We start from the raw sequence: 7,256 nt of genomic DNA, 5'->3' as shown, positions 1-7,256 counted from the left end.
TTCCATGAGAATGGTATGTGTAATTGGAATACAAAGCCACCTGCATGATAAGATGATGTAAACAAGGCTTCTCTATATAAAGTGAGTGCAAGTTGCTAATAAACGATTTCATACAATCATATTGATGTGCACATGGAATCCTTAAGCCTCCACAGACTGTTTTCCCACAAAGATCAAAAGCACAAAAGAGCAAGCACATGCTAAGGGATACTTAAATGTTTCAACTTAACCATTGCTTCAATGAGCCTACTCTGTGAATTCTATGATTCTATGATTTCTGAAATTAGTAGACAAATCAGCTGCACTTATAAAAAATTTTTTATTCAAGAGGTACAAAGCTATAATGACCAGACCACCTGTACTTTTTAACAGTAGAAACAAAATTGCAATTCGACAGATGTGTGTATGTCTGTGCAGAATAGAAGGAAACCAAATAATAATAATTCAATTGAAAAAAATAATAATTAAAAAAATTAAAGAAGTCAGATGCAGACATTCAGGAGGTCTTTGGTTCAGAATTACTTTGACAAATGGATATAGCAATTAAATACACATAGTGAATAATACTACTAGTATTCACCACATATTATGGCATTAGTTTCACATGAGATATGTTAATTTGGTACAATTAACCTTCTATAATTGCTTTAAAGACCTTGTCTATCCAGGCAGCTTATTACTTCATTGAAGGAATAAATGATGAAATATAAACCTAGAGGCAAGTCTTCAAGAAACTGGTTATACAGAATGTACAGAGTACATATTTTTCTGGTACAATTTATGACACGTTTTTTTATAACAAATATATCTTAATATTTATTTTGTGAAAAGTTCCCAAAGACAGTCCGATGACACTAAATAATTTTGATGTATTTTTAGTTCTTTCACAGAATCTTAGTAGTGGAAACATTATTCAAAGTTAAATGTTTGTTTTCCATTCTTCTTTCAATTAGAGCTAAGAGTTGCAACTGAATATCTTCATGAGGAGTGATGAGGGATTAAAAAAATAATAAAAATAGACAATAGATTAAATTGTGTATTCATATTAGGCAAATCATTTGCAAATTTTGTGCTTCACTGCCCAGAATATGCTGACACAGACAAAAAGAACTAGTACAGACCTAGTCCAGTAATAGGTTCTGGAGAAGTTGGCTGAGTGACAGAATGCTGAAGTTCTGTCCCTTGAAAAGAGTAAAACCACAGTGTGCTAATTTAAACCTTGAATGGTGTAAAGCTATATTGATCAGATTTCATGCAGTAGAAGTTTTTCTGTTGAGCCAAAAAGGTAACAGTTATGGACGTAAGGTAGTCTAGGCTAACCTATGCTTTTCCATAGCACATCAGAACCTAACTGGTAACCAGGTTCTTAATAATCAGTTGCGAGAAAGAGCTGCACTTTAAGTTCCATATTTAATTTTGTATTACCTGAATCAAGTATTAGTTTACTAAGCTGTCAGTTCTTTATTTCCACCATTTGAAATGGCAATTCCACCATTGAAAGGGCAATTAGGACTATTTCACTGCCACATGACTCACATAAGAAATTAAGAAAATAGTCCATGAGAAATATCCTAACATGAAGTATAAAGTTGAATTCCGAGATGGGGAAAGATTACTTAGATTCCACACACCCGTCATCTTCACAAGAATCTTTGCATCTATATCTGCAAAGCCACAAAATTAATGCCTGTGTTAGTAAACGAAAAATAAAAGACGTGCAGCATTAGCACCAATCATTTCTTTATTATTATTATTATTATTTATTTATTTTTATTATCAATATTATTTTAATGTTTTTTGAGAAGTGTGGTATCACCACCTTGTGACTGAGACCCTGTTGAGCAAGGCATTATATGAACATATGTGGAAGAGTCAGTTCTGAATCTTGAGTGCTAAAAAATGCATCCAAACACATAAATGCAAAAAATGCAACATCAAAGTTATGAAAATAATTTTGAGGTTCATTGTTATGTCACTGCTTAAATTAAGATGTATCTTTTTAAATGCAGAAAAATATTTGTGGCAAAGTGGCGATATTTTTCTTGTAAGTAGATTTCCAAGTAATGTTTCTGTTAAAAGTTTCATATGACCCCCAAATCCTACCTGAAATTATCTATAGCACAAAACATGACACAAAAACCAGCCCACCTCAATGAATTGAAATATCCAGTCTGCCCTCAGTACTCTAACTGACCCTTGAACTGCAGTCCCAGAAAAAAATTTTAGCCTGAAGATCTAAGTTATTCCAAAGGAGCTTGTTAAGGATGAGAGTATGATGAAAAATTGAAAAGTAGCATTCATAACATATTTTGAATTCTGAGAAACTTAAACTGATTTGATCTTCTTATAAAATATTTTTATAACCTCTATTGACATTGCTGTGTTTATATTTGCAAGAAAATAGAAATTAGTGTTCAAGAGCAAATCTGTTCTGTATCTCTCTATTTGCTACTGGGTCATTCAAATTAGAAAATCGAAGAAAGTGTGATTCAGATGACTGCTTGCTTATCTCAGGAAAGATAAAGTAAATCTTTTTCTGAATCACTGAAGTCTTATTTTAAAACAGCAAGTTGCTCATATTAGTCTTGTTGGCTATGTCTTCAACGAAAAATGACTCTGTCTTCAATAAAAAATTGCAAAAGCACTTGTACAACCCACCCATTCCTACAAGTATGCAGCTGCCTTGCGAGGAGATGAATAACAGTCTTATGGTGAAGAACATTTAAACAGTTACGTCATATCATAAGATGAAGATTGGGCTTAAGGAGTACTCTATACTCCATTTATGCTTTGAAGTTTCCTTTACGTGAATTGCCTTAGATCTCAAAACTCTGGAGGAATATCAAACTTTAGAAAATTTATCTGAAGAGGAAAATTCCATTGTATTTGAAAGAGACATCTTGGGCACTTCTAGCCAGTCAGTCTCACCTCCAGGTCCAGACTCAATAACATTATGAAACTGATCCTCCTGGAAATATGTCAGGGCACATGGAAGACAAGAAGGTGATTAGTAAGAGCTAACATGGTTTCACCAAGGGCAAATTATGCCTGACTAATCTGGTGACATCCTATGATGGAGTGAATAACTTTGTGGATAAGGAAAGAGCCACTGAAATCATCTATCTGGACTAGAGTAAGACCTTTGACATAGTCCCAAAGATATTCTCATCAATAAATTGGTGAGATACTGATTTGATGGATAAGAAATTGGAGGGCCACATATAAGGTATAAGGAGTGTTAGTCAACAGCTTCGTGTCCTGCGGAGGTCAGTAAGGAGTGGTGTATCTCAGGGTCCATACAGAGATTGGTAATGTTCAATATCTTTATTAATGACATTAATTAATTAATGACATAATGAGATGGGAATACGAGTGGGAATATAGCTGTTAAAGATGAAGAAAAGGCTGAGGTATTTAACACCTTCTTTACCTCAGTTTTCAGCGGAAAGACAGGTTACCCTGAAGACGGATGGCTTCTGGAGCTCATAGAAAGTGACATGGATCTAAACAGCCCCCCTGTAATCCTGAAGGACACAGTCTGTGACCTACTGCGATGCTTGGATCCCCACAAGTCTATGGGACCAGATGGGATCCACCCAAGGGTAATGAAGGAGCTGGCAGAAGAGCTCGCCAAGCCTCTCGCTATCATCTACCAACAGTCCTGGCTCACTGGGGACATCCCAGATGATTGGAAATTGGCGAATGTCACGCCAATCCACAAAAAGGGCCGGAAAGAGGATCCAGGAAACTACAGGCCCGTCAGCCTGACCTCAGTGCCTGGCAGGGTCATGGAACAGATCATCCTCGGTGCAATCACACAGCACCTGCAGGATGGGCAAGGGATCAGACCCAGCCAGCACGGTTTTAGGAAGGGCAGGTCATGCCTGACCAACCTGATCTCCTTTTATGATCAGGTGACCCGACTGGTGGATGAGGGGAGGGCTGTGGATGTGGTCTACCTAGACTTCAGCAAAGCCTTTGACACCGTCTCCCACAGCATCCTCCTGAAAAAACTGTCAGCCCGCAGCTTGGACAGGAGCACCCTGTGCTGGGTTAGGAACTGGCTGGAGGGCCGGGCCCAGAGAGTGGTGCTGAACGGGGCTGCATCCAGTTGGCGGCCGATCACTAGTGGTGTCCCCCAGGGATCAGTGTTGGGCCCAGTTCTGTTCAACATCTTCATTGATGATTTAGATGAGGGGATTGAGTCCATCATCAGCAAATTCGCAGACGACACTAAGCTGGGGGGAAGTGTTGATCAACTAGAAGGCAGGAGGGCTCTGCAGAGGGACCTGGACAGACTGGAGAGTTGGGCTGATTCCAACGGGATGAAGTTTAACACGGCCAAGTGCCGGGTCCTGCACTTTGGCCACAACAACCCCATGCAGCGCTACAGGCTGGGGACAGAGTGGCTGGAGAGCAGCCAGGCAGAAAAGGACCTGGGAGTCTGGATCGACAAGAAGCTGAACATGAGCCAGCAGTGTGCCCAGGTGGCCAAGAAAGCCAATGGCATCCTGGCCTGTATCCGGAACAGCATTGCCAGCAGGTCCAAGGAAGTGATTCTGCCCCTGTACTCAGCCCTCGTGAGGCCACACCTTGAGTACTGTGTCCAGTTCTGGGCCCCCCAGTTCAGGAAGGATATCGAGGTTCTGGAGCAGGTCCAAAGGAGGGCAACCAGGCTGGTGAAGGGACTCGAGCATAGACCCTACGAGGAGAGGCTGAGAGAACTGGGGTTGTTCAGCCTAAAGAAGAGGCGGCTCAGGGGAGACCTCATCGCTCTCTACAACTACCTGAAAGGAGGGTGTAGCCAGGTGGGGATTGGGCTCTTTTACCAAACGACTTTCAACAAGACAAGAGGGCATGGACTTAAGTTGTGCCAGGGGAAGTTTAGGTTAGATATTAGAAAGAATTTCTTTACGGAAAGAGTGATCCGTCATTGGAATGGGCTGCCCAGGGAAGTGGTGGATTCTCCGTCCCTGGAGATATTTAAAAAAAGACTGGATGTGGCACTCAGTGCCATGGTCTAGCAACCGCAACGGTGGTTCAAGGGTTGGACTCGATGATCTCTGAGGTCCCTTCCAACCCAGCCAATTCTATGATTCTATGATTCTATGATTCTATGAGATTATTTGCATCCTCAACAATTTTATAGAAGATATGACACCAAGCTGACATGCAGTTGATACAACAGAGGGAAGGGGTTCCATCCAAAGAGACTTTGACAGGCTTGAGAAGCAGGACAGCTGCATGATATTTCAAGAAGACTACTGCATCCAGCTCTCAGCTCTCAGCATTTGGCCTTGAAAATGGCAAAAGGGCTTGAAAAACTCTCCTGTGAAGAATGCTTAAAAGAGTTGTTAAACCTTTCAATATATAAAGGCAGTGTGGCCTTTCAATATAAAGAGGTTGCACACAAGAAAGACAGGGAATGACTTTAACAGGGTCTGTAATGACAGGACTACGGGCAGTTTTTTTAACCTGCGAAAGGGTAGATCATGTTAGATATAAGCGAGATTATTTTTTTTTTTTTACTCTAAGGCTGGCAATATACTGGCAGAGTTTACTCAGAGAAGCTGTGGATGCCACATTCTTGGAGTGAGACTGGAGATTAGGATGCCTAGGGCAACCTAATCCAGTGAAAGATGTCACTGCCCTTTGAGAAGTGGATTGGAACTAGGTGATCTTTAAAGGTCCCTTCCAACACAAATCATTCTATGATTCTATGATTCTTGAACCATGACTATCACACAAATTCACTGAATACTCAGAGGCAAAACACATGACAATGAAAGAGAATGATTTCTAAAAGTTAATAAAAGCATCTACAGAAAGCTGTTATTTTCCACAATGAACTATTTGATCACTTGCAGTAAGCAATTATATGTCAATTTGTTTTTTTTTTTGTTGTGCAATAAAGAGTGAATAATGTAGTAAGTTCCAAGAGTAGCCTTCAGAAAATTGAACAGCTTCTTACAAAATCTCCCCTCTGGTCCTAGACAAAATCTATGTTACCCCTCTAGTTCCCAAGTAACTTATGATACTATTTTACACTATTAAGATACTGTTTCTTGCTCTAGAAGCAATTGACTTTGGGCCAGGATGGCAATAATTTTGTCTTGTAATTTTGCTTTCATCTAAGTCCCTTGTACGTAGCTGCACTTGCTGATATTAACAGCGAGTGTCTCTGTCAGCGTCTGCTTCTAGGACTGGTAACACTCAATGTTTACAGTTACAGCTAGAGAATGTTATGCAAAACCAAAGCCATGCTCAGTTCTGAGAAACACGTACAGGTTTGGGCCAGGATATTGCTCATTTTCTGTCTTGCAACGTAGCTGAATGTAAAGTCCTAGAAGAGACCCTTGGTGGTGATGTGAGCGTTACTGGGGGAAACGGGGAGAGGTATTTGTACATATTTAATAATTTTTACTTTTTATCATTACTGTTTCATTAAAGCTTTGTAGTTTCCAGTACATAAGTCTCTCCCCCTGATTCTCTCTCCTTACTTTATCAGGGAGGGAGATTAATAGGCATCATCTGCCATTCAGTTAATTGACGGCCCAGTGTTAAACTATGACAGGGTATAAAATGCTTCCAGACACATATATAAGCAAGTTAATTGCATACGAAAAGACTTATTTCCAGTGCTGTTTTTTTATTATTATTATTTTGGTTGTGATTTTTGTTTTTTGTTTTTTGGGGAGGTTTTGATTTTTTGTTTTTTTGGTTTTGTTTCTGGGTTTTTTTGACATAACTTTATTTTTAAAGTTACAAGGTGTTTCTCAGTCTGCATATTTCACATTCCTAACCCATTTTTCATTCTCATTTTCAGAACTCAAATTATTAAACTCTTTACCTTTTGTTGATGCATCTTGCATCTGAATAACAAAATATGTTTCACAAAGAATTAATAACAGCAATGAAAATGGTAAACATAGAAGATCATCAGATGGCATAAAATACGATTTCAGAAAGAGGATTTTGGTGGGTTCTTTTATTTTATCCTGATATTGGTAATGTTAAATATGCAGCTCTTCATAATTGAGTGAATAAATGACAACGCAGTGGAAATTCAAGTCCTCACCTCTAAGATGGGGACATTGAGATGTATCTAGAAAGTCATCTATGAGAATGATTCCTGAACAAGATCCCTAAGCAAAATGGAGGACAAATCTATGAAGAACTAAAATGGAACAACGCAGGTCATGAAGGACCATAACAATAAAAAGATCACAGTACACAAAGACTAATTTCCCATTCAT

The sequence above is a fragment of the Calypte anna genome, chromosome Z, assembly GCF_003957555.1.
Source record: "Calypte anna isolate BGI_N300 chromosome Z, bCalAnn1_v1.p, whole genome shotgun sequence".
NCBI lineage: Eukaryota > Metazoa > Chordata > Aves > Apodiformes > Trochilidae > Calypte > Calypte anna.
The sequence above is the reverse complement of the archived record's forward strand: the minus strand, read 5'-3'. Positions refer to the sequence as shown.